The 27,143-nt window shown below is 39.8% G+C and overlaps 1 long non-coding RNA gene across 1 annotated transcript; it reads right to left on the reverse strand.

Annotated features, from left to right (window-relative positions):
• Positions 1–1,440: 1,440 nt before the first annotated feature.
• Positions 1,441–4,767, reverse strand: LOC111736749. The gene is made up of 3 exons (XR_002779240.1): positions 4,603–4,767; positions 2,159–2,342; positions 1,441–1,650 (listed from the first exon to the last, which is right to left on the reverse strand). It is a non-coding gene; the product is annotated as an uncharacterized LOC111736749 (long non-coding RNA).
• Between the last annotated feature and the right edge of the window lie 22,376 nt (positions 4,768–27,143).

Consider the following 27,143-nt stretch of genomic DNA (forward strand, 5'->3'; position numbering starts at 1 on the left):
TCTATCTCCAGGATTGCAACCACATCCTTTTAGCCTTTACACTCATTTCAGACATGACTTTCAAAACTGAGATTTTAGTTCATTGTCTGATGACAATATTAGGTCAGAGAACGGACCCTTTACATATTCTGTGATTTCCTGATAACTCATCTGAAACACCCATGCCGCAGGGGCCGGAGCAGTTAGTCAGGTAGAAGAGGCCCAAGCCCAAGAATTCATGTCCTTTTTGAAAGAGAGATCTTGCATCCTTCAGCTTCTACAGCAAAAATTGCATCTTGGGAATCAAATGATTTGAAATATGTCATGATAAAGAGGTTTAATGTATATGAACTACATTAGATTCAAAGCTATTTACATCTCTGGGACTCTGTCAAGTCTAAAGAAGGAATTCTCCAGGAATAGACTTGCTCCAGTGTGTCATTGCATAAAATTTTATTTCAACAGAAATGATGCTAATTGACACTGATTTTTCTCCAATGCAGAATGATAAATATAGCCCCTTTACAGTTCTCATTCGAGGCACATTTCAAGCTTGGCCATTCAGTATGTTGAAATCTGTTTCAAAATTTCGATATTCGCTTGTTCACTCCTGTTCACCCTCTTGCCACTCATTTATTTGATCAACATTTATGGAGCCCCTGCTATGTTCTAGCCACAGTTCACTGTGCTGGAGATCATGTTGAACCAAGTGTTCTTTCCTCCAGTCTAGTGAGGAGACAGTCGATAACAAAACAAACAAAATTCATAAACAGGAAAACTCTAAGATAGCGGGGAGCATTACTCAAAAGAATTAGAATAGGAGGATTCGATAGAGAGTAACTGGGTGACTGCTTTATATCAGGCTGTCAGGAAAGCATTCTATTAGGAAGCAAATGACAAAGTCTTCCTGGAAGGGGAAAACAATCTAGATCCAAGGCTCTAGAATGAACTTGAATGAACTTGATATTCTCTCCCTTCTTTCCTCTATTCTATTACATTATACCATAAACTCTAAATAGTTAAGAACTGAATGATTCCTTCTTATGAAGAGAAAGTGATTTCTTCAGCAAAACTGTCACTTCCTTCAGTTTTGTTAAACTTTCTAAAGAGTAAATCAGAATTTTTCAGGAAATTTCTACAATCTCTACTTTAATGAAAGTAACCACTATATCCAGTTGTTTAAATAGAAACCTGGGGTTCATCCAAGACTCTGGTATTTGATTAAGATTTTTGTTTGGTAAGCTGGCTATTTTTCATAGTTTTCTAGTTGAAAAAGATAATTAAATGTGATCACATTATCTGACATAGCCTAAATAATTTCTTCTTTTCTTTCAATCTTAAACTTAGACATCCCTACATGTAGAGAGTGTGTACAAGCATACCTCATTTTGTTGTGCTTCACTTTATTATGCTTCACAAGTATTGCATGTTTTTACAGATTGAAGACTCTCAACTAGCAAAAAGATTACAACTCACTTTATTGTGATACTCACTTTATTGTGGTGGTGTAGTACCAAACTCGCAATATCTTGAGGTATGCCTGTATTAGTTAGGGAAAATGAGGCTAAATTATAACAAACAAATTCTACACCACAGTCCTGTGATTCTCCTTCAAGTGATGACTCGGGGATCCACAGTTTTTTCATCTTATATTGCTGCCATCTGGATTCGCTGTGGAAGAGAAAGTGAGAAGCTGGACAATTGCACAAGGAATTTTATGGTCAAAGCTGAGAATAACATACATCATTTGTACCCTATCATATTAGGTAGAATCCAGTCATGTGACCCTTATCTAATAAGTGGTGTCTGGGAAATGTAGTTTCCCAATATGCTTGGGAAATTTGTAAATAACATGAGATTTGGTGAATTCTGGGTTAGGTTTCCTCTTTGGATGTAACACAAAGTATGATTTGCAGTAAGCACTGAATAAATGTTTTTGGTTGGATGGAAGGAAGGATGAATAGATTGTAACCTAAGCTCTTATAGCTAGTAAAAGGGTGCATTAGGATAAATACGTGTTTAATTAATTAACTAATTAATAGGAAATTCCATATTAATTCTCAGGATGCCCAAGAATTATAGGAAGAAAGCAAAACCACACTGTTCAAAAATAGACTAGATTGGGGATCCCTAGGGAATTCTTTTTATTACTTTATATTATTTTAACATACAACCTTACCAGATAAAGTCACTCCACTCTCCTTCCCTTTGCATCACTCTGGCAATCACTCAGTAGTTGTTTCAAAGATTGGGAAATTATTCTGAAGGCAGCATGGCCTTTCGATGGCATTGACTTTGGCTCCCCTCACCATCTTTCTCAGTGTTGCCATAAGACCGTTTTTAAGGCCCTGAAGTTGGCTGCCCTTGAAATGAAATGGGAAAACCTGAGTTTGTGGGCCAGTTTGGTCCCCAGCCCAGCTTTCCAGCCAAAGAGAGTGAACAATCCTGCATTTGTGGCACCCTGAGCTTGCAGTAACCTTCCGGGCCAGAATGCCAGAGGGAGCACACATTCACTGAAATGACAGTAGAGGAAGAACCAACCCATTGCCCAAGGACAGATGAATAGACCCCTCTTTTCGCCTGGACAGCCTCAGCAAGGCCCCATGTAGGGCTTAACTCTTCCCTATCTGGAGCTCTGTACATAGAGTCTCCATCGATTCTATTTCTTAGCTGAAAAACAATCAGTCTGGAAATAGATAATTAGTCTTCAGTGCTAACTACAGTTAGTTACCTGTTTAGGTGATTATTTGATAAATGTAATTCTCCACCTCTATACCATAGGGCAAATATAACGTCTGCTGTATCATTTTATCCTCTAGTACCTAGCACAGAGCATAGCAAAGAGCAGAAATATTTATTAAACGTAGAGTCACTATGAGCAAACCTTATCTCAAAGCTTAGGCTTTCATTTTGCTTTGTTTTGGCACCATCTTTCCTAAGTGATCATTTTCTCTCCTCATTATAAACACAAAATATATATCAAGTGGCTTCTGCTATTTATTTTCGATTCAGTGGACCTCAGAACCATCAAGATGGAAGCTTGGGGTCAGCCCCTTCATTAGCTTTCAATTTGGGCCTGGTGGTGAAAATTCAGTTTTTGAGTTGTTCACATATACACATATCTTAGATGTAATAACCAGTAGGATTGCTCCACAAACCTAGTGAACAAATATTGTCATATTTAGTTATTCCACACAAAATTTCCATGGTTTAAGAGAATGTGAGATAGGCAGAAAGTCCAGTATCTCTGTCTTGGGGCTGTCACCCTCCCCATGATGTGTCCAAAATCTCAAATGCTTACATAATGCAAAAAGAGGGGTCAGACCTATTTCCATACCCCAGTGTGAGAAGCTTTGCTGCTCACTGCCAGATGGCTGTGGAAGAGGCCCCACACGAGCCTTCAGATGATATTGGTTCAGGGCTATGCACAGGTTGCTGAAGGTCTGTGTGAGGGAAAATGACCCTCGATCTTGTGTTCGGCTCGGCCTAGAATGTCCTTTGCTTAGGTTCCCAGAATTGCAACTCTTAGTGCTAACTTTCAGTCCCTTATGTGACCTTTCCCCAAAGACCCGGTCACCCAGAGGGTCGCATCAGATTTTAACAGGCTGTCTAGCCGTACAGACCCCAATTTCTGTATATTTCCCATCCCCAGGGACCATACCACTGTAGGTCTGGCAGCTTGTCCTTTTCAACCCTTGAAACACAAAAGATCCTCATTATTTCTCATTTCCAGCAAACAGGACTAGACATCACTTCTTAACATTGGTTACCCTGTTGCTCTCAAAGGGGCCCTATTGCCCTCAGGAGGAGGGAACTACTGCAGTGCCTCGGGACGTTTCACCCTCCCAGACTTTCTGATCCCTTTCCTGGTAGAAAAGAGAAGCAGTAGGAGGAGATGGAAAGGAGAGGAATGAGAACACTATCATTTATTTAGAAGCTAAATATCAGCAGATCATTCCGCTACATAGCTCTTCACACATCAACTGCATAGGCAAATTCCCTGCTTTTCTTGAGCAGAAAGCAGACTTCCTTCTCTAAATTGTACACACTCCAAAATTTGGGATACAAATTTACAGTCAGGAGGAAAACTCAAGAGACTGTTCTGTTGAGCTGTCTGGCTTCAAAATGCTGAATATTTGCTGGACATAAAGTCATTGAAATTTTTATGCAAAATAATATTTCAGGTGATGGATGAGGCAAGTACCTGGGGTGGAATAACAGTATTCTTGGTGGGGGTGGGGAGGATTCAATTTTTTCATCTTAGAATAAGAGTCAGTTTTATTTTTGAGGAACAAAAACAGTGGCGGCAAGACAACTCCTCCATAGACACCATGGCGTGTACCAACTCTTGGTTTATCTCGGGGCTTTTTCAAGGCCTGTGGCGTGTCCTCCAGACCCTGTTGCATCTTAAAGATACCACTTACCACCTAATCATTACTACCAGTATCTGGCTGCAGTAGGGGAGGCACAAGTACTCATTCAGAGGCATGATTCAAAGCACTGTGACCATCAGTAGTCAGTTTAAAAGGAAAACAGTCGATGTGGAGGTGGGAGAAGTTGTCACAAGGTATTAATCACGGGACAAAACTTTAAGGCCAATAAAAATATCCAAAAACTTCCTACCCTTATGAGGCTGCTGTGAGAAGCAAATGAGTCAAGTGAAGAAAGAAATCAAGCGTAGAAGTCTTCAGATGTCACAGAAATGGTCCCCGCATTGTGCTTCTAACCCTAAGACATCAGAGCATGAGGCCCCTGGAAAGGAGAGTGACTGAGTTTCATGAGGTAAGAGCCTGTGAATAAAACCAACCTTCATTTCCTCCTGGAATGTGCCTCGTTGCTGAGTCATGCTGGCGAGTTATGTTTTTTTCTTTTTTCTTGCATGGTTTGCTTCTTTAACAATCATTTCAGAAGTTAAACAGCAACTACTACCTGTTTCCTCTTTTAATCCTGCAGTTGAACAGACAGACAAAAAGCAGAAGCCACCAGCCTCCCTGAGGATTTGCAAAGGGGAATTTGATGTGCGGGAGCTGTCACCATTCTTTGGTTGGTTAAATGTTATCTGATTCAATTCCATTCCAAAGCAGGAACCGAACATCTGGTGTGTGCAGACACTTACTAGGCACTGCTGGGGTGGACAGACAAGTAGGATGCTGCCAGCACCCAGGTGGGGTGCATCATGAAGCAAGAGCCACATATACACAGACAAATAACTACAATATGGAGCAGAGGAGGGAATGATACATTTTGTCCTGGGCAAGTCAGGGAAATCTGTAGAAGTGATCTTTGAGCTGGGTCTCGACGGATGAATTGGCCTTGTGGGCAAGACAAGAAAAGGCCAATATACCAAAGAAGAGCATTAACAAAGTCACAGCCACATCAAAGTGTGAAAGTGTAGCCTGGTCTAAAGGGAGCCAGGGAGTGGGGCAGGTAGGGGGTGGGTCAGGTGCTAGAACAGTGATGTCAGAAAGAAGGGATGAGGGGAGGGGTCTTGGATCCTTGCTCAGGACATAGGCTTCTGGCAGAAGCTCACTAGTACTGGCTAAAACCTGGTCGCCCTCCAATGGTTCAGGATGGAAGTAATCTCCTCAAGACTTTGCCGCTGGTGTCAGAAATTCCCAGCATTCCACTCAATCCCCAGAGGCCTTCTAGAATTGTTCACGGACATGTTCTCTGAAGCAGGTAGCACTTTAACGACCTGACCCCGCACCCATGGCTCAATGTCCCTAACACGTCAATCACATACATTTCTGGAACTCAAATATAGGCTCTGGAAATAGGCTGCCCCAATTCGGATTCAAAGCGCAGCTCTGCCACTTGGAAGTGAAACCTGGGCATGTTACTTCACTCGAGAGATCAGGTGACAATGAGGCGCCTCATACTGCAGCAGAGCAGGAACATCTGCACAGCTGTACTCCTTTGCCCTTGGGCCCCATTCGCCCCAGGCTACTTCATAGCAGACTGCTCTAGAACAGGGTTTTCCAGCAGAAATATAATGTGACGCATATTTGTAATTTAAAATGTTTCTAGTAACCTAATTACAAAAGTAAGAAGAAACCATTGAAATTAATTTTAATAATATTTTTATTTAACCAAAATATTGTCACTTTAATGTATAATTCATGGAAAAAATTATTAGTGAGATTTTTACATAGGTTTTTTTTGGTACTAAGTCTTTAAAACACAGTGTATAATTTACTCTTACAGCGCATCTAAATTTCAAATGACCACATGTGGCTTAATGGTCATATGTGGCTAGTAGCTACCATATTGGATAGCACAGCTTCAGAACAGTGGTCCACATGACAGACCAGAAAGAATAGCAATAGCTAATATTTCTTGATTACCAGCTGAGACACTGTGAGTAAATTATTAAACCTGTGCCAATTTCCTCTTCTGTAAAAGAAAATTAATAGAACCTAACATATTGTTGAGCCTTAATTTGAGGCATTATCTGAAGCCCACATGTAGGTTCCTCAGCCTAGAATGCCTTCTCTTCACCTGCCAATCCTTATTCAGTTGTTATAACCTTGTTCAAATGTCACCTCCTCTGTGAAGCCAACCTATCTTATCTCTGAGGCAGCATCAGCTAGTTGTTCCTGGCTCTGGACCAACTTAGGATATGTTCAGACCTCTCTAATGCTGCTTTCCTACCTTGCTTTGTGATTGTTTCCCTACTTGTCTTCTGGGTGAATCTGGGAGGAAATACTACATCTCATGTATTCTAAGATGCAGGTTTTCAACTTTTTAGCATTCTGAAATCAGGATGCATTTATATTACAATAGGCAGTGTTTTTTCCTTTCTTGGTAAGACCGAGACAGAGAGAGAGAGAGAGAGAGAGAGAGACAGAGAGAGAGAGAAAGTAAGAGAGAGTGAGTAATGGTGTGATTGCAATATGTGGCATAGATTTGATAAATTTTAGTATTTGCCTTTGTGTCCCCAGGCACTGAGCTCAGTAAATGCAATAAATGTGTCAAATGTACTGACAACACTAATAAAAGTTTACTGCCATTACCACACATTTAAATTATTTGGCTGGTTGCCTGTTCTCCACTCTGGATGGTAAGCTCTCCAAGGGCAGAGACTGGGGGCTCTTTCAGAGTAGGGGGCTGGGCATCTTGTAAGAAGCCAAAATGTTATAGCTGGTTCTTGAAGAAAATGAGCCCTTGAGTCACACGCAAGGAAAGAAATCCCACCTTCCTCATTACAGTATGATTAGGCTTTAAAGTTTCCTTCACCAGAGTATCTGATTACTGCATCAGGAAGCAGAGTGATCCAGCTAGAGCATCGGGTTGAGAACTGTGTACTTGTGGGACCAGGGGAGAGAGAGAACATTTCCTCTCAAAGCTGCATTTTTCCTTGGAAACCCCGTAGGGCCCCAAACAGATTATCTTTCAAAGGACTCATTACAAGACAAGTGCTTTTACATTCCAAGTATTTGAAACAAAATCTTTTATATCTAGAGGCTCAACTGTCAAATCATGCTGTCTCTCCCCAATTCATAATATGATATACAAATAGACAAAAACATGCCAAAAAACCCTCTTATCAAGAGAGCTCCAATCATTAGAGGGTTGAAAAATAACGTTTTGTTCACAAAAAAAAGTAAAGAAAAGAAAAAGATTGGGAGAGGATAGGGAAACAGAGACCTCTGATGAATGGTGATCCCCAAGCTCTACCCCATCAGAAACAAGGAATTTAAAAGGAGCTATTATAAAATGTCTGGAATGTACATAGAATTCCCAAAAGCAAATATTGGCCTTTCAGACTCGAGCTTATCTCAAAGCTGTATTTGAAGGTGCACCTTGATTTTTCCTTGATGAAGGGATGGGAGTTCCTATCAGGTAACAAAAAACTTGGCCCACATAGGGGCTTTGTTCAATTAAATATACACACAAACACTGTCCCCCAAACTACTACCACCCCTCTTGGGGGAAATCCTGTCTTTTCTATCTTTGGCAAGCAGTGCAAACACTTGGATTGAACTAAGGGTATGTGGTTTTATTATTTTTTTTTCCTTGAGAAGAAAATATGGCTTTATAAAAGCAATTAAAGTAAATTGCTCCCTGCCTTACCAAACTCTCAGGCAGGCTCAGGGTATAAAGTCCCAGGCCTGGGCCCGCCTGGATTCAGGCTGGAGGGGCTCCTGGGAGCACTGGCCAAACCGAGCCCCTTAGATAGCTCCAGCATCCTGGATTTGAAAGGGAACAAATCACGAATTCTTTAACTTCCTGTTTTCCCTTCTCTTCCTTCTTTCCTCAAGTTCAGTTTAAATGAAATTATTCTGCCTAATGGATTTAAAAAGATCATTAAGTAGATGGTCACCTGGTCCTTTCTGTGACTACTCCCACCTTTCTCCTTTCTTCTTCCGTATTAATGTGTGCCCTTACACAGCTTCTTTCTGGAGAAGATTTCTGCTGTCTGACTAAAATCCTCCTAAGTATAGGCAGCTTAGAGCCATATTAATGTGATGCTATTCAACACATGCCACTTCACTTGCTTGACTCTGATAAGATTTCACAGCCCCCATTCAGGAGGCACCTGTAAGCCCATAGAGAAGAGAGACACTGACAGTTTCAATAAGGTGGTGCCTATAGCAGGGGTCTGAACAGAGTCATTGACAGGAGGAAGAGGAGTTCTTAATCACCTATACAGTAGCTACTAATTCAATGCTTGCTGTGTGCAGGCTTCTTTTATACATTATTTCATGTCATCTTTATTAAGGACTAGTTGCCAGTTTGACTCCTGAGGAAGGTAGATTCACCATACCACCATACCTGGCACTCTTTCTTGACCAGCTCTCTTGACCAATCCCTTTCCTCTTTGTTCCACTGAAACAAAGCCAAGATTATTTTTCTCCCCACAAATAACTTCGCTGGAACTAAGGAGGAAGCTAAGGAGGGACCATACAAAAACACAGAAGCAGATGAGTTTACAGAGTTACAGATTTCTTATCTGGCAGAGCTTCCTGGGAAATATGCTTCCTTTCCCCTACCCGCACCCTCCTTTAAGAGGCCCCAGTCCTTTGTGTACAGCGAGATAAACATGTTTCCAAAGCGGGTGGGCCCCTCTCTGCTAGAGGGACATTTCTCTCCCCTTATCCTTCTCCGCCCTCCCCGCAAGGTTCAACACTAATTAAAAAGAACATGATCAACATTAATCCAGCTCTTCTTTTTTAAAAACCTAGTAGTACTATGACCCATATCGAGGAACATACAACAAAATAACTGACTTGTAATCATCAAACATATCGAGGTTATGAAAGTGAAAAGAGAGAACTGTTCCAAAATGAGAGATTAAAGAGATGTGACATCAACATGCAATGTGTGATTCTAAACTGGATCCTTTTGCGTTAAAAGATATTATTGGCAAAGATTGAATGGCATCCAAGGATTAGATGATAGAATGAGACCGGTGTTAATTTCCTGACTTTGATAGTCGTATTGTTGTTATGTGGGCAACTGTCTTTGTGTATAGGAAATGCATACTAAAATATTCACTGGTAATGGGACATCGTGTTGGCAACTTAGTCTCAAGTGGTATAGGAAAAAATGTTCTTTGTACTTTATCTGCAACTTTTCTTTAAATTTGAGATTGTTTTTTTAAAAAAATTTTAATCACTATGTATTTAGCAATCCTATTTTTAGGAATATATTCTAAAGATATACTGTTGGAAATATAGAGAGAAGGAAAGAGAGAGAAAACAAGGCCGATACTATTTTTCTCAACAAAGAAGAAACAACTCAAATATCCATCATTGAGACTGGTTCTAAACCAGTCTCAAAAAGGAATAGGAACTATCTCATAGTGTACTACTATGCAGTGATCTCTAAGATATATTAAACAAAAAAGTAGAGAAAATTGTATATATATACATATATATACATATATACATATTTCTTTTTCTCAGATATGTATACAAATATATATATACACAAATATATATATACACAAATATATATCTGAGAAAAGGAAATAGGTATCTCTGAGTGTGTATGCATAACGTTTCAAAAGCAAGCAATAGAAAAGTAAATCATAAAATTTGGAGATAAGTGATCACCTATAAGATACAGGAGGAAATAGAGTGAAGGAGTTGTGAAATAGAAGCTAGACTACTTTAAATGTATTTTGTTTTATAGATTTGAACTTGGAACCATGTAAATACTTTATTAAAAAGTAATCCTGGAAAATAAAATGAAACAAATAATTCTAATATGAATACAGTTTGCATAATTACACCATGGGACTTTAAAACTTCAGCTTGACCCAACGATCCCTGGGGGGATATACCCTAGGGGCAATAAGAACTAGAACAAAAACAAAACCCTTTTCAGGAATCATGTTGTTGGTGGAAGTATTGGTAGTTTTTCTGAGATGCGTGTGTTGTATGATAAAATAAATAAATAATTATGTGATAATGTATCATTTCCTTTATCTTTGAAAACCAAGATTCTCAACTTTGGGAGAAAGGAGATATAGGTTTAAAGACATTAAGTAAAATCCCTATAATCCTGAATTTGAATTGGAAGTATTAATATGAATTCCTGATACATTTATTTTAAGAAATAAACATACTTCCTGTCTCTGTCTAAAAAGGCCCAGAAACAACAAGTAACTAGTTAGCACAGAGCTCCCCCAGGCCCAGAATGAGCTCCAGAAACACCCTTTCTCACTAAAAGGAACAAGGCTCTTTGGAGAAACTAAATTCTGTATTTAGAGCAGGAAATGCACAAGATGTGCCTGGAACATCTTGCCGTACCAGATAGAATGTTATCAAAGACTCCTATGATTGCATCAAAGGACTAGAGAGCCAAGTTTAGAGGCTCCTGTGGGCCAAAGATGGACAGTTTGAAAATCAATAGTGATAGTAACTGCAATAGATTAAAATGCATCGAATATGTTTAAATTCTTAAGTTCACGCTGATTCTAAAAGATAATTGGTCACACTTTAAAATGTCTGGTGAATCAATTCTTTCTCTCTTTTTTTTTATCACTGGTAAATAAGGGAAAAATCAAGCATTTATCCTGCTTTTCCTATTTGGACAATTGCATTGGTTAAGTAAGCAGTAGATGAGACATTTCTCTTCTCTTTATAGAAATATTACAGCTAATAAATAAAGAAGAAATGGTAGAATTAGAATATCATTATCACCATTTGCATCTTCTAATCGAGGCAGGATAGATAGCCCAGGAAGATCCCCTCCCCGTCCAGGATATGGCTCCAGAAATTTTTTTCCTTTATTCAGACCTCCCCTTGTTTTAGCACAGCAAGGAGAGATAAGCCAAAACTGGTCTTTTCAAGCTTAAAAGCCATCTTTGGCTAAGACGTGACCTTTGGCTAATTATAATATAATCTCATCCGCATTGCAAATACTGCACCTCCCATCAAGCACCTGATGCCATGACCATTCAGGAAATACCACATAAGGAAGAAAAAGTGGGAAACCAAGCTCCTCACCTACTGAGAGGAGACAATGAGGCTATGTCAGTACCACATTTCTGGGCACTTACTTCCAAGAAGAATGAAAGCCCAGACTGAGACACTTTCTCTCTCTGAGTTAATCTGCACGCCCCTCTTGAGTGTGTATTTTCACTTTAATAAAGCTTGCACTTTCCTCCTTGCTGTTTGTCTTGCCCTTGAATTCTTTCTCGAGGCATGACAAGAACCTGGTCACCGGAGCTCTGAGCTCTCCAGCAACATCACTAATTAACGGATCTAGGAATTAATCATCAATAGCTTCTAGTATCACAAAAGAGGGGAACCAGATGTTATATGATTCCTGATGAAAGAATATCAAAAAAATAAAAATCAGACTTGAAGCCGATTAAGCCTAAGATCCAACTACCAATTTATAGAAAAAACAGAAGACAAACATGTACAATGAGACTACCAGGGTGCAGTCTAAAACTTCTAAACTGCTAGAAACAGTACATGGCTAACAACTCAGTTTCTTCAAAGAAGAGAGAGAGAGAAAGAGAGAGTTGAGGCGGGGCGGGTGGCTGAGGGAAGAGAATACAAGAGGTGGAAGGGGAAACTATAGATGAAAAGAAACATAATGAGACATAGCAACTAGTCACAATGTATGGACCTTGTATAGTTTCTGAATCAAATAAGAAAACTTAAAAATGTATGACATTTATGAGATGATTTAAAGTTTAAACACTTGCTAGATATTTGATGATATTAAGTGCTTATTGCTATTTTTTTTTTTTAAAAGGGAAAAAGGCCTTTAATTTTTTTTTTAAGAATTCTCTTTTAGAGATTTATACAGAACTGTTCATGGAAGAAATTCAGTAATGTATGGAATATACTTCAAAATAATGCAGATGGGGGTATATAGAAGACAGGATTGGCCATGAATCCGTAAATGTTGAAACTGAGCGATAGGTAACTTTTTATATGCCTAAAATATTTTGTACTCTATCTTTGTATATGCTTGGAATTTTTCATAATAAAAAAGTTAGAAAATAACACCTACTATGTATTAGAGACATAACACCTACTATGTATTAGGCTGGCATTGACACACCTAAGCCATGAATTAGCATTACAGAAAAACACAGTCAGAATTTTTCCTTCATGACTTGCGCATGTGGGAAAGGAGAAAAAATTGATGGCAACGCCCTTAACTCTCCCCTTATTTGATGAGATGAATATGCAGTTTCTTTTGCCAAATTGGAAATTGAGAGCAGAATGCTACCCTGTCTAAACTGCTCCTCCAAGGAGTTTGTTGAAGGCCGGAACCATTACTCAGGGTCCAGCTGCACGGCATTCTCATCCACCCCAAAACACATGCAGATATGTGCGAGATCAAAATAGACGCACATGTGGGTTTTAACAAAGAACAACCAGACAAAAGCTCCACAGATGCATCTGACCTCTCTCTAGTGGCCTCTGGGCCTTCCATGGAAATGTGAACTTTCCTTTGACACTCATATGACACCCTTTGGCTGTTAACAACAGTCCTATAGAGAGTGGGCAGTGCCCTTTGGCTGCAGTAGGGGCAGGGGGCCCAATGTTCTAAATTGCTGGCATTCACACCAGTCTCTCTTATTTCTGGGCTCCACCCTGTTTGCAGTTAGCTCCATGATCCTTGAGGGTAGAAACATAAATTCAGCTGGACAGCCCCCTTTCCAGAGTGGTGACGTTTATCTTACATGCCTGGGATATTTTCCCAAGGAATTTGAGAGAAAATGGCTTATCAGAGAGAGATATGCAGTATCCAGGAAATGCACAGCAGAGGACTGAGCCTGAGCATTAGAACCTCTAGAAGATGTAAGGAAGAAAAACAGTCTTTGCCCAGAAAAGCTGTCAGGCAACTTCGGTTTAGGTCAGGGTGTGATCAGACCATAACAGAGAAGGTCAGAGATGGTAGAGACAATTTCCAACTACATTGGTGAAGTTACAAGAGGTGAAGTGTAAAGCGGACCTTAAAGATGAATAAAATTTCCAATTCCAATAGTCGAGAAGCTGGGGGAGGGTGCAAGGAGAACAGAGCAGAATTCCTGGTAGAGGAGATGTCTTGAGCAGTCATGCAAATAGGATTTTATAAAATCTGCAAGAATAATGAGTCGAACCATTGATGGCGGGGAAGTGCCATAGATGCAAGGAGTGCTGCTGCAGAGGCTCAGAAGCTAACATGGCCTATTTATCTCCTTGTTGCTATTCTGTCGTCTTGTAGGATGCTGGTGATCGCCTCTGAGAAGAATAATAAAGAGCACAGGGCTCAAAGTAGTCAACTATTGCTTGATAATACATGCAACAGATTAACCAATCCTGAAAGTAGAATTTGAGAATTGGGTCAAAATTGGGTCAACCATACCGAAGAGACTGGTTGCTGATCTCTTGAATCCAGTTCTTTCCAATCTCATGTTGGATCAAGTACCTCACCAATTTCTTGGGAAACTATAAAAGATCCACATGGTTTAGATTTTATGAACCTTGGCGTTATTAACATTTTGGGCTGGATAATTCTTTTTTGTAGGGGCCTGTCCTGTACATTGTAGGATGTTTAGCAGCATCCCAGGTCTCTACCCACTGGATGCCAGTGATGCCAGTGGTACTCACTCTCCCAGTCGTGACAACCAAAATAGCCTCCATTACATTTCCTGCCCTTTGGGAAGGGGGTGCAAAATTGCCTCAGTTGAGAACCACTATACTATATGAAGAAACTAAACTCATATTAAAAGCTTACATTTATTGGGTGTTTATTTTTAAGAGTTTTCATACAGTGCCCAATTTAATCTTCACAATACCCTTATGAAGTATACGTACAATTATTATTCACACTTGACAGATGAAGAAACTGGGGGTGAGAAGAGTTTATCAACTTACCCAAACTCATACTTCTCATGAGTAGCGGATTCAGGACCTGGCCCAACAACTTCTACACCAGCACCCCTTCTTACCATGTTATACTCTAAGCTATGTTATACTCTACCTGGAGTCCCAAGTCTCTTTCATCCAGCTTGGTAAACCAAATGATGTGGGCACCACTGCCATCGATCCCAGTTTAATTGCTGGGGATCAGACTCAGCAGAACCCAGGATGGCAGATACAGTGCCCAGGATATCTCTGGGAGCCCTCCTCACTGTCACGTGTTTTTACTCTTGTTCCTGCCACTCCCTGAGGACCAAGTGGCTTGCCTGTATTTCACATTGGCAACATCCCTTCTGGAACAGTTATTACTCGTATTAACGCCTCATGTTCATATGCCTTTGCTTATCTCCATATTGACCTCTTCTTGATGGAGTACTAGTCATCTTTTGGCTTTAACATGGGGGCAAGGGAAATTTACCCAAGAGGGATAAAAACTGTCCATTAAGGCACAGGGAATGAAGGTTGGTTACAGAGTTTGCAATGACCATTATGCTTGTCTCTCCAAAATCAGTTTATCCTCCCTTAGTAACTACATTGGTTGTCACTCAGATATCCACACCATCCCCAAACAGCCTTCATTTTTGGCATTATATAGGTGAATATTCCAAAAACATTCACAGACATATCTGAGTTCAGATCCTCGTTCCACCATGTATTAAAAGAGCAACCTTGCCCAAATTAATTGTCAATGTGAGCCTCAATTTCCTCATTTATATAACAACATGAACAAATAATATGTTCTGTTAAAGTTCCTGGTACACAGTATTTATGAGTGCTGTTATTCTTATTATTATCATTAATCCCTTCACAGGAATTGCTTTGCCAGATTGCTTCTTAGTGTTATTTACAGTCAGCTGAGAGCAAATGGAATGCAGAGATGAATATTCTGATGGTAGATGAGGCTGGGCAAAGATGCAGAGCACAAGTGCCAGAACAGCATGAAAGCAAGCATGGCAAGTATCAAAACTTTAGGTGGTGATCATTTTGCTGACCTGAAATGAATATAATGTTATATGGCAATTACATCTCATTTAAAAAAACTTTAGAGTTACTAAAAGGGCGCCTGGAAGTGTCCTGCCATGACATTTCTAAAAACATTGTGCCATGATCATAACGTAGGTACCAACTGCTAAAGAAACACTTTAGGACAGGTTAGGACTTTTAGTGCCCCCCGTAGGGGTCAAATTGTGCATACTCCACTGACAGGACATCCTGGAAACCTGCTCCTATATGTTCAGCACTCACAGCCCACAGGAGAATGACACTCAGTTATCTGAGATGCCCAACTATTTCCTATTTCAATACTAGTTCATTGATTTGCTCCCAATGAATTAACTTCAGTGAATTGGTCTTTAGTGGGCCATGAGCCAAGACCCATATACCACTTAGTAGGCACCTACTATATAGATCTGAATTCCTATATTGCCTTTGCAAGGTTTTTATCCCCATATACAGAGAGGTTAAATGACTTGCCCAAGTTCTCCCAACTAGTAAGTGTCCAGGCCAGTATTCCAAGCTAAGGCTGCTTGACTTCTGTTCTGTGATTCTAAGCTACCTCTCTCTCCTAGTACTCTTTTGATGTGTGTCTCTGTGCGTTGGAGGTGGGGAATGGTCTTCTGGGCCCAGAACAGTTGGCATAATCCTCTTTTATTTTTTATATTGCTCATGGAGCCAATTAATGATCAAATGAGCAAAATAAAGAGTAGAAAATGGGAGTAAAGGAAGGAAAACCACAGGAAGGATGGGAGAAAGGTAAGAAGGGAAGAAGAGAGGAAGGAATAGAGGGAAGGGTTGGGGGGGAGGAAGACAGGAAGCAAAGGAAGGAAGAACGTTCCTTTCTCCTGCCTTAGTAATAGTGACTCAGAGGGTTATTCCCAGCTGGCTTGTCGGTGAAGGGTGTGGAGACCATGACGCCTGGTGAAGCTCATCATTGTCACTCGCAAAGCATGTGACTTCTGAGGAGGGCTGCTGACAGCACTGATTCCACCTCAGAGGGAAAGGCACGTCCTGCTCATGTGGAAGGGCACATGTAAAAGGTATTTGACCATTTACAAAGGGTATTTGACAAGGAATGCATTACAGACTCAAAGAAGAAGCTGTGTGCCCCACAAGAAGAGTCACTCCAAAGTACTATAGAGAAAATGGGACCAAGATGTTGTCTCAGATGCTCACAGAAGGCTGCCAACCCAAGAACTCAGTTCTGATCCACCCTCTGTGTATCCAAGCTCTGCTTTACAAAGGCTGAAGTTAGAAAGTAGAGAAGTTTTACAATTGGCACATTTCTGTAAACACATAGATTTAATTCCAATTTTACAGCTCAGCCACTCTCTGTAACACACAGTCCATAAAGGATTTACAATGTGATTAGAAATCTATTACTAGTTACATTCCCTGACCTCCATGTAGGTAAGATGGATCTAGGAACTTGGTCAGAGTTCCAAGGAAATACCTAAGATTAAATAGAAACCATAACAACTACAGCAATAAAAAGAACCCCAAAGTAGATATAAAGAGAACGGGGAACCCCAAACACAAGTCCCCCAAATGAAGAGGATCTGGGTTACATGGGGGTGAGCTCAAGGACACAGGAGGACTTGGGAGGCTCCCTTAGAAGACCAGATGGATGTTCGGCCCTACCTCACAGTCTACATTTTATGTAAATTTGTTTTTCCAACACTCCATCAAAAAACACCTTCATTTGGTATTTAGCCGTGGGCATAAAAGTCTACTGCTTTGTGTCATCCAAACTTCTCTAGCGGTAACCTGCACCCTGGGACCTTTCTCTCAATATTGTCCTTGGTCAGTGCCCTGGGTCCTGTTGGTATGAACACTGCACGCAACACGGTTGCACAGCCCAGCCTCTGACCCCTCAGGGCAGGCTGCCTGGAGGATCCTAGAGGGGGCACGATTCCTGGGTTTGCCCTGGAGTGAGTTCAGAGGTAGACTCAAGTTTGGTGAGGTCTCATGCTCCTATAATATTTGGTACTTTAAAAGAAAAAAAATGCAAAACACAAATACAAAATCAGGTATGGGGCCTGGGGAGGGGCCTGTCCAATAAAAAGTCCTCGAAACTTAAACCTGCCTTTGTAGTAAAACCCGCTTCTGCTCCTGCCCGTGTTCTAACCACTTGAGAAGATCTTCAATGGCTTCTGTGTGGTGTTAGGAACCAAGGCTTGACCTAATTTCTTTGGTACACAGAGATGCCTAATGCTGAATTTCAAGTTTAGGGTAGAAATTAGAAAAATCAGAATATAAAAAGAAACTCGATAAGGCTCAGAACTCTTAATGTATTGAATCAGTGAGTTAATCAATTTAGAAGTACTTATTTTAAAAGATCATTTTAGAAACTGTTACTGCACAGAATATTTACTGTTTTAAATGAACTTATGAGATATTGGTTACTAGCATACAGCATTTTACATTTATAGATTTGTGTTGTTGCCGCTGTTATTCTTTAATACCATAAAGCTCGGGAGGCACAGGTCACCCATTGCCTTGGTACCCAACACCCAAGGAATTCAGCTATTATTGAGCTACATTTCAACTCTGTACTGAATTCTGCTCTTTGTCTTTAGAGCTGGACTGGCTGCCAAAAGGGCAAGCAAGTCTCAGGAAGGAGGCACATCTCATCTCCTGCTTAGATTTGATCTTTTGGCTACTGAAGCTGCTGTTATATGAAGAATAGATGAAGGAAACACTTCAGGGTCCAAAGTTAATTAGACCAATGAGCCAAGTGGCCATATCCGGCAGAGACAAACAACCACATGCCATATAGCAGATGGAACCTATGCCTGCAAAAGTATAGGCAGCATCATCAGACCAGAGTGGGCCCTGTAAACAGGGGCGTCAGCTCGGGTCCCCAAACATCCTTCATTTAAGCTCAGCATCTCCAAGGTGGATGGCTGTACATCAGGCCCAGCTGAAAGGACTCCGCCTCAGCAGTGACGCCTGGATCAAAGAACATGCCCTCTAGGCTTTTGTTATTGGAAACCTCAGGCCAAAGAGAGAAATGAAACTGCTAATTAGGGACAGGAGCAGCATGTCAGGAAACCCAGTGTGATCATGGGAGGGGTACAGTAAAGTTCTGGCTGGGAGGAGACTGAGGCCAGTAATGGAGAGCAGTGGGGAAGGTCAACACAACCAAGGGAAGGAAGGGACCAAGCGAGAGCCCACTGGCTACCCTTGGCTCCAGGTCCTGAGGGGTCGGTGTCTCTTCAGTGGTCAGAAACAGTTCTCCAAGGCTGGAGCTGGGCTGCCATCTGGCTTTAACCACCCAAGAGAGCAGGGGAGGCTGGGACCATCCTTCTGACTCCTGTTGACTAGAAGAGAACAAAAGTGTCCTAGCGGGGATCTCTGCCCATATCAAATCTTCTCACTTTGGAAACTTCTTGCTGGCATTTCCTGGTTGTGTCTGTCTCGTCTCACCAGATTGGAAGGTCCCTGGGAGAACATGCCTTTATCTAAATAATAACAGCTTCCTCCTGTTGAGTTCTTACCCTGTGTTAGAAATTGTTCCAGGCATTTTACCTTAAATTGTCTCCCTTAACCCTCCCAATGCTTCTTAATACCTCAAGAACCCAGGGCTCAGACCATAATTTATTTGCCTAAAATTACATAGCTAATTAAGTAGTGTAATTAGCACACAAGCCCCAAATGTCTGAGTCTAAAGCCATTTACTAAATGTTTGTCAAATTCAATGAACTAGTTCCTACTGGATATGAAAAGATGAATATAGTCAACTCCTGGTTTTTAATGATTAAAATAATACTAAAGCAATTAATCTAAAATTCCTCAATGTTTGATCCCCAATTATAATTTTGTTTATATATTTGAACCATATATTTGAATATGGGTATGTTTGCTAGTCTGGGAATTTATAACTCTAAACAAAGTAATAGAGACACTTAGTAGAGGAGCTCAAAGTTATGAGTTTCCCAACTCTGAGTTTTCTACTAAAACTTCTCCCTACACAGAACCCAGTCCTGGACTGCTTCTGCTCTCCATCTGAAGTTTCTCCACATTTTACTTCCAGCCCTGAGCTCCCTTGAGCTTCCAGATTCACATATCCAACTGCTTATTTGATATCACCACTCGGATAGTCAACAGGCATTTCAGACCTCATCCACAACAGAACCCTGCGAACTCCACCTTCACAACTCATTCTCCCCATCTTCACCATCCCAGGAAGTGACATCACCATTTACCCAACTGCTCAAATAAAAAAAAAAAAAAAATTAGATGACATCCAGATTCCTTTGTCTTTCCCTCCACAGCCCACCATTGCTAATTCTTATTGGTTCCTCCTCTAACATATGTCTTGGATCTCACCTAAGCTATCATCTGTTTAGTGGGTTTGCAGAAGCTTCCCACCTATAAAATGGGTAGCCCAGGTAGTTCACTTTCTTGATTTTTATTTCAGTTATCAAACTGGTCAGAGAAATGCTGTTTTCCAGGGATAGCTCTGCATAGAGGAGGGGGATGGTCCTTTCTAGATCTGTGATTCTGATATAAAATTTAAGATGCTATACATTCCATTACCAAAATATTTTCTGCTTTATCCAACAATTCAGTATGACAAAATTCCCCTCTTAGGAAAATCTTTTACTATTTTAGGTGAATTTTTGTTTGTTTTTTTTGTCTTTCCAATGTCAACTGTTTTGTTTTGTTTTGTTTTAAACCTTAAGAAGATAATATAGGTATATTATCTTCATATAAAAACAAAAGCTAAAGGTTAACTCATCTGACAAGAAATTGTTTTTAATGACAAAGATGATCTTAAAGTAAACTGGGGAATCACTAACTCCCTTAGCAGTATTAAATAAATTCCTCTTCTGTGAAGTATCAGAACTGTTTATTTCTCCATGCCCTCAAAGGCAATCTGGATTTTCAGTTAGCCATCACAGAGGTGGACTGAAATGGGAGCCGTAGTTGCTGGTAGATTAATTATATATTTTTTCAAATATTTTTAACTCACGCTTCCAGTTATGCAATTGACCTCAAAAAAGTAGATCTTAAAATTTTGGAGTCCATAACACTTTGGGTCAGTTTATATAAATGTGTGTGCGTGCGTGCGTGCGTGTGTGTGTGTGTGTGTGTGTGTGTGTGTGTGTTTAATCTTGCCCAGGATTTCTTAGCCTTCTGCTGCTGGTCTGTGTGAACTGACAGGCTCCAAGCAAAACTGCAGAAATACAGATAGCACTGCTCCAAGGCTGTGGTCTTTCATATACATTCCTGGAAAATGTAACTGTGTGGTTTCCAACATCATTTCTCTTAGAATACATATCTGAGTGAATTTTACTTTGAAAGGAACACATGTACTTTGGTTTACATTACGATTAATTTGAGATGTTTTAAGAAAGTAGAGCCATTTGGGATCAATATTTACTAAATCTAAATCTCCATTATATTGCATCAGACTTAATTAGTGCTTAAATTCTAACTTAATTGTGACAGGCTTCCTTCTGTTTACATTTCTGATAATAAACAAAACATCACCTCCTCAGTGGCCCTCTTGAAGAAGAAACAGCTGGCTCGAAGTTAGTTTTGGTCCCTACTCCCTTCTTCCTTACCTTTAAAAACAAAAAACAAAAACAAAAACAAAAACAAAAAACAAATAAAAACATAGTTCTGCTCCCAGCCCAGCTGTTAGCAAAATATAAACTCTTATTGGCAAGTAAGTTAAACATACAAATATCTGCAGTCTTTTTGATTCAAAATTTGCAGGAGTGGACTGGGGATCATGGAGTGACTGATAATTTAATTTTACTGCATTAGTAATAGAGAACACTTATGGTTGTTTTTCTGTCAGTTGCATGAGAAGCTACCAATATACTGGTTTAAACTTTAAAAAAACAACAGCAGTATCTCATACTCCATGCCTTTCTATTATACAGCTCTTGGCTAAATAAAGCTACCTACAAAAATACTATAGAAAAAGTAGATCTCACTGGGATGCTGGGCCCATTATTTGATGTTAATAAAAAGCATTTTCTGAGATTGGTTGGAGGACGATGGGTTAGGGCTCTAGTCAACTTCCTGGATAACTGAGAGGGGTAATTCTAACTGAGTACAGAATGGAATTTCTGATCTCAATATGCTAAGTATAGAGATAACTCCCTAAAGAGAAAGACTAGTTTAAAGCAACTTTGAATTGTGGTTGATAGGGCAGAATGCATCTGTGGTCAGATACAACTAAGGGAGAGAAAGAAGGTGGTCTGAATTTGTATTTATAAGTTAAACTCCCCGTAGTTAGGTGACTTTTCAGGGCTATGACTTTGGATTTACATGATTCACACTATCAAGTATGGAAGGAGTTGACTAAGTCACAAAATCAAAATTCCAATATGTATGTGTTTACTTCAGCCTTTCTTCCACAGATCATGAATCCAGACCTCCTTTCTTTATTACATCTTCAACAATTTTCTGCTTAGTTTTACCCACAGAGGTGCCTTGAAGCCTAGTGGTTCTATCAGCAGAAACAGTGGTGCATATTGGTTAAAATCAGAAACTTAAGGTTAAAAACCCGTTTTTATCACTTTCCAAGTTGTATAAACTTTTTGAGCTTCAATTTCTTCATCTACGAAATAGAGATGATAGCTCTGTGTCTGTACCTTTATAACAGAATTAAGTGAGATGTTACTTTAAATGCCTGATGGACACAAAGAAGAATCCAATGAATGACACATGTACAAGTGTACATGCTAAGCATCCTTTCCACCTGAGAGCCTTTGCATCTAATATTTCTTTTGCCTGAAACACTTTTTTAAAAAAAATATCTATTGGCTTGCACCCCCATTGCCTTTCCCAAAAGGCCATCCTTCACCACTTTAGCAAAAAATAGCACCTCCACTCTTTATCTCCTTACCCCATTTTATTTTTCACTTGACACTCATTACCTAATATTAAAATGTGCTTATTTATGTATTTATTCTTTTCCCTGAGAAATTAAGTTTTATTGGGGCAGTGTCTATTTTATTTCCTGCTGTATTCTTGGACCCTAGAATCAAGCATGACACATAGTACATGCTCGATAAATGTTTGTGAGCTGAATGAGTGATTAGCAGACAGGACAAATTCTCATTGATTGGTATAAACTTCGATGTGCATCTCAATCACCTGGATACCCATTTCTGGGCCTATTCCCAGAAATTTGACTCACTGGGTCAGAGATGGGGCCAGGGATCTGCATTTTAACAAACATCTCAGGTGATTCTAAAGCAAACAGACCAGATTTTTCAGAAACGTTACTGGAGACATTGAGCCTATGAAATCATGCTAATGAAAAGAGACAATATAATAAGTATTCATTGTTTTTAATGCAAGTGGGGTACCTGGTTAGGCAAAACTTGACATTTTTGTTAGCAAGAGCTGTTTGTTTACAAGTTGCCAAGCAGTGTTCTATCTAGAAGAGACAATAAATTGTCTTGGAGTAAATCTCTGATCTGAGAAGAATTCCTTGAGTGGTCTCTCTTTGGTCCTTAAAAGCCCACAGGCACTCATTGCTCCAGTGGGGGCAGGGAGGGGGACAGTAACAAACAGTTTTTGAGGTTTGATAAAGGCCGCTCTCCCTTACAGATGTTATGTAGAGTTTCGCTTTATTAAAAGCTTCTCTGAGGATAGAGGGTTTAAACCAAGATCTATTTTGAGAAAGGGCACTGTGAGGCTCCAACTGAGAACTCATAGGGAGGAAAAGGGGGGTCGTAACGGAGGAAAAGATGGGGCCCTAGAACCCATCCTAGAGCCTGAGCTATCAAAGGAGGACTGGAGGTGTAGAGCGGGAAGACTTGATCTGAAGTCTCACACTGAAATCCTTCCCACTCCTCACGCCGTGATATTGGGCTCTTTGGGAATAACTAAGCATTGAATAGTAAGAGTTATCATTTGGAGAGCCTGAGTTCTGACTCTGGCCAAGTATAACTCTAAGGAATATTATTTTTCTTCAAGAATCACTTCGATCCTGTGCAGGAATTTGTACTAATTCTTTGTTTGCTTTTTGTGTGGCGCATCCCAGCATAGAGTCGCTCAATTTACCTTTATTTTGTTGTTGTTGTTTTATTTTTTATTAATTAATTTTTTTAATTAAAGAAATGATTTAATTTTTTTTTCTTTTTTGTCTAAATTTTTTTTCTTCTCTCCACCCTACCCTCTGGTAACCACTAATCCAGTGTCTGCAAGGAAGTCTCTGTTTGTTTGTCCTGTTCATTTATTGATATCCCTTATGTGTGGGATATGAACCTAAGAGCTAAAATCAATTTACCTTTAAAATGGTTGGAGAAAGGACTCTGAATCTCTGGAACGCTCCACACCTTCTGGGTCTTGGTTGGAGTGGTTTTTAGGGCACAAAGTAAACCATCCCCAGTTGAAATGTCCAGTTCATTTAGCATGGTAATAAGTGTTTCTTCTGCTGACTTTCTTATCTTACTGTCATCCATGCTAGGTGATGTGAATATTGTAGTTTACTCATTTGTGCCATGTAGTAGTTTAAACAAATGATATGACTTTTAAAAATCTAACTACCAAATCATATTGTTGCTATTGTAGAATTTTTAAGTCTTTGAAAGCAATAGCAGCTTCGTCTCTGTGTTGGTATTTTCTAAGAGAGCTGTGGCCATTTCTAAATGTCACCCCTGTTCTTTGCATTTTAACCTCCCACACCATGAACTCCTTGGCTGAGTGAGTACTGGATGAGTGTTAACTTAAAAGAAAAGCTGGTTAATGTGATACCAGGGTCCCTCGCTCCTGTCTTCCTCCTTTCCCCCCAGACACTTAGGCTACATATACACATACCACCACCACCACCACTGCCACCACCACTAACAACAATAGAGAGCTCTGTGCTAAAAACGGAGGTCAGATAGAATGGTTCTTCCAGGATTTCTTATCAGGTCTTCCTTGCCTTCATTTGGCGGGACAGGAAACTGGAGTTCACAAGCCATCTTTGACTAACACAGTCAATAACAAAGTGATAAGCCACAGAAATGAGATTTGCATTCAAAGTTCTCAACCAAGGCTAATTTTCCCTCCTTTTTAAACAGCTATTATTTATTGAGTGCTAAGTATTGCGCTTTAGCTAAGCACTATTTTTAGTGCTCTTTATGCTTTAACTGATTCACCCCAAAGCCCCATGATACACATATTTCTATTTTATGGATGGGAAAAGCAAGGAAAGGCCCTGAGGCTTAGGAACTTTCCCAAGTTCACAGAACCAATAAGGAGCAGAGATGGAATTTGAACCCAGATCTACTGTGCATCAAGTAATACTGCCCCTGTGCCACCTTCTCCAAGACAACATGGTTTCATGGAAGAAGCACTGGATTTAGAGTTAGAAAGTGCCAGCTCTGCCTCCAAATGTGAACTTGGGCAAGTAATTTGAACCTTTTTATTTCATCTCCATTTTTCCTGTCTATAAAATCCCACCAGGATTATTGGGAGGTTCACATAAGATAATGTACGGAAAATCACTTTGCAAACCGAGGTATGCTCTAAAAGACATAATTTTTATCATTGAAACCTACTGTCCCTTGGTACAAATGCACCATGTCCCTTTCTCTTTGCTTGAACTGTGACACATGCGATGGATAAAGGCCGGTGTTAATATAGTCATGAATCTTGTGGTTTGATTTCACATCAAAAGAAAGAGTCACAAAGGTTGTGAATCTGGGGTCGAGCTATGCATATTACAGGCTGTAGTTTTTGAGTCCGTGTGTCATACTGCCCACAGCAGTGTCTGCAAGGAAGGCACTGTACCTCTCCAGGAAGGAGGAAAAATGAAAGAACTCAGTGCATCTATAACTTTATAGTGCAGTAATTCTTTCTGAACAGAGCTCACAGCACACTGTTTACAGTCTTTGAGGAAAGTGATGATGTGTGCACAAAGTGTCAGCACAACCAGGGACATCCTTGCCATTGAAGAATGCATCAACATAAAAATTACAAATGATATTTGTTTTATGATTCGTGAGTTTTGCTTTTTAACTAAGATTCTCACAAACTTTCACTCCGGTTCTCCACAAAGATTACCCTCTATTTCATTTATAGTTTGGAGTAAATGTAGGGGCAAAGGTTAGCATTCTAGCATCTAATGAAAAATATTTCCAAATTCAGTTTGGGTTAGAAATTATCCACCATTCCTCCAACCTGTACGCTGAGTGCCAAGGCCCTTTATGGAGTTAAGCCTTGAGCCATTTATTGTTAGAGCTGGTGGCACATTTAGTAACTATCTCCAGCAAGGGATTTGATAGAGTGCTAAACCAGGTCTTCATAGACATAAGAAAGCAGAAAATTGATGTAATAAGCCAAACGATCAGAGGTAAAAATCTAACCTTTTATTCATCAGATATAGGTAAAGAATGCTTTTAGAATTCCCCTTGACTCTTTTTACTGCATTGTTTTGTTTTGGAATATGTGTATAAAGACCTTTAAAGAAGTCAGTAGAAAGAAAAAAAAAAAAGAGGAGGCAAAGGAATTTTGAATGTAAAATACAGAATATGTCTGATATTTATTATATCAACTCCCTGACTCTATGCAAAAAGTATAATTTGAGATCGAATTTGTTCGGGAAAATTGGAAGCCTATTATTGGGACACACACAAATGGTGTAAATACTACCAGACTATGCTCAAGAAAATCTTTAATTTTCACTTTTCACATGGGGAAAAGAGCTTTTTATGAAATGTGAGCTTGAGGTCACAAATGGGGTTTGGGGACAGTAAGCCTATGTCTATATCTGTAGCTCAAGCTACTCCTGAGATCTTGGCCACAAGTTTGACTCACAGGTGAACCAGTAATATTTGCTTTTCTAGGTCCTCCGCTATGTCTTGACATTCCCAGTGATTCATTACAAGGGTATACATGAGAGAGGGTAAATGAATCCACTCAACAAATCCCAGAAATGCATGTACTACCAACTCAGTTTTATCTTTATTACAGAAGGGGCCCATTAGGATACCACTCAGGCCTGCTTATCTTGAGAAATGAAAATGAAATAAGTTGTAATCAGTAGAAAATCACCATTTAAATCTGATTAATCTACAGCTTTATGTTATAGCATTTGGGGAAATTTTAACCTTTCAGAAGTCTTTTGGCAAATCAACGGGTGAGGTGAAATTTTTAGGAAAATGTAATGAAAGAAGTGAATGGCTGGTCTGTATGTTAATTCAAAAGCTATTATTAGGCGGCTTTGATGCTCATATCCAAACATGACAACATCCACAGGAAGAAGAATCCGTCTCTCCTGCTCTTCTTTCTTGGGAGCAAGAAAAACTTTCCCCAAGCCCCCTCAGCAGACTTCCCACCTTTCACTGGACACAATTGGATCACATGCCTGTTCCTAAACCAATCAATGGGACTCCCATGATTGGCTTGAACAGAATTTACTCATGAAACCAATCTCCTAAATCACATTGGGGATGGATAATGGAGCAAAATTACTGTTCAATTAGGAAAAAGTAAAAAGAAAGAGGGATGGATCTTCAGTAAGCAACAGAAAACTTAGTCTTTATCAAATCTGAGTACAACATTCACATGCTTTATTTTCTTGAGACAATATTACTCAGTTTACTCTGTAGTTTTCTATCAGTTTGTTTGTTTTTGTTTGGTTTTTTTTTTTTTTTTTTAGTGGAGCATCATTTTTCTCTGACCTTGTGCTGCAATCTTGTTTCTTTTTTTTTTCCTTAGCAGAGACCACAATGGAAATCCTACTATAAAAACACTCCAGTGCTATCAAAGGATCAGACCATATAAGGTGCTAGGGATCTTTTTATTTTAAATAAGAAACAAAACTATTTA

The sequence above is a fragment of the Pteropus vampyrus genome, unplaced genomic scaffold (assembly GCF_000151845.1).
Source record: "Pteropus vampyrus isolate Shadow unplaced genomic scaffold, Pvam_2.0 Scaffold22, whole genome shotgun sequence".
In the NCBI taxonomy this organism is placed as follows: Eukaryota; Metazoa; Chordata; class Mammalia; order Chiroptera; family Pteropodidae; genus Pteropus; species Pteropus vampyrus.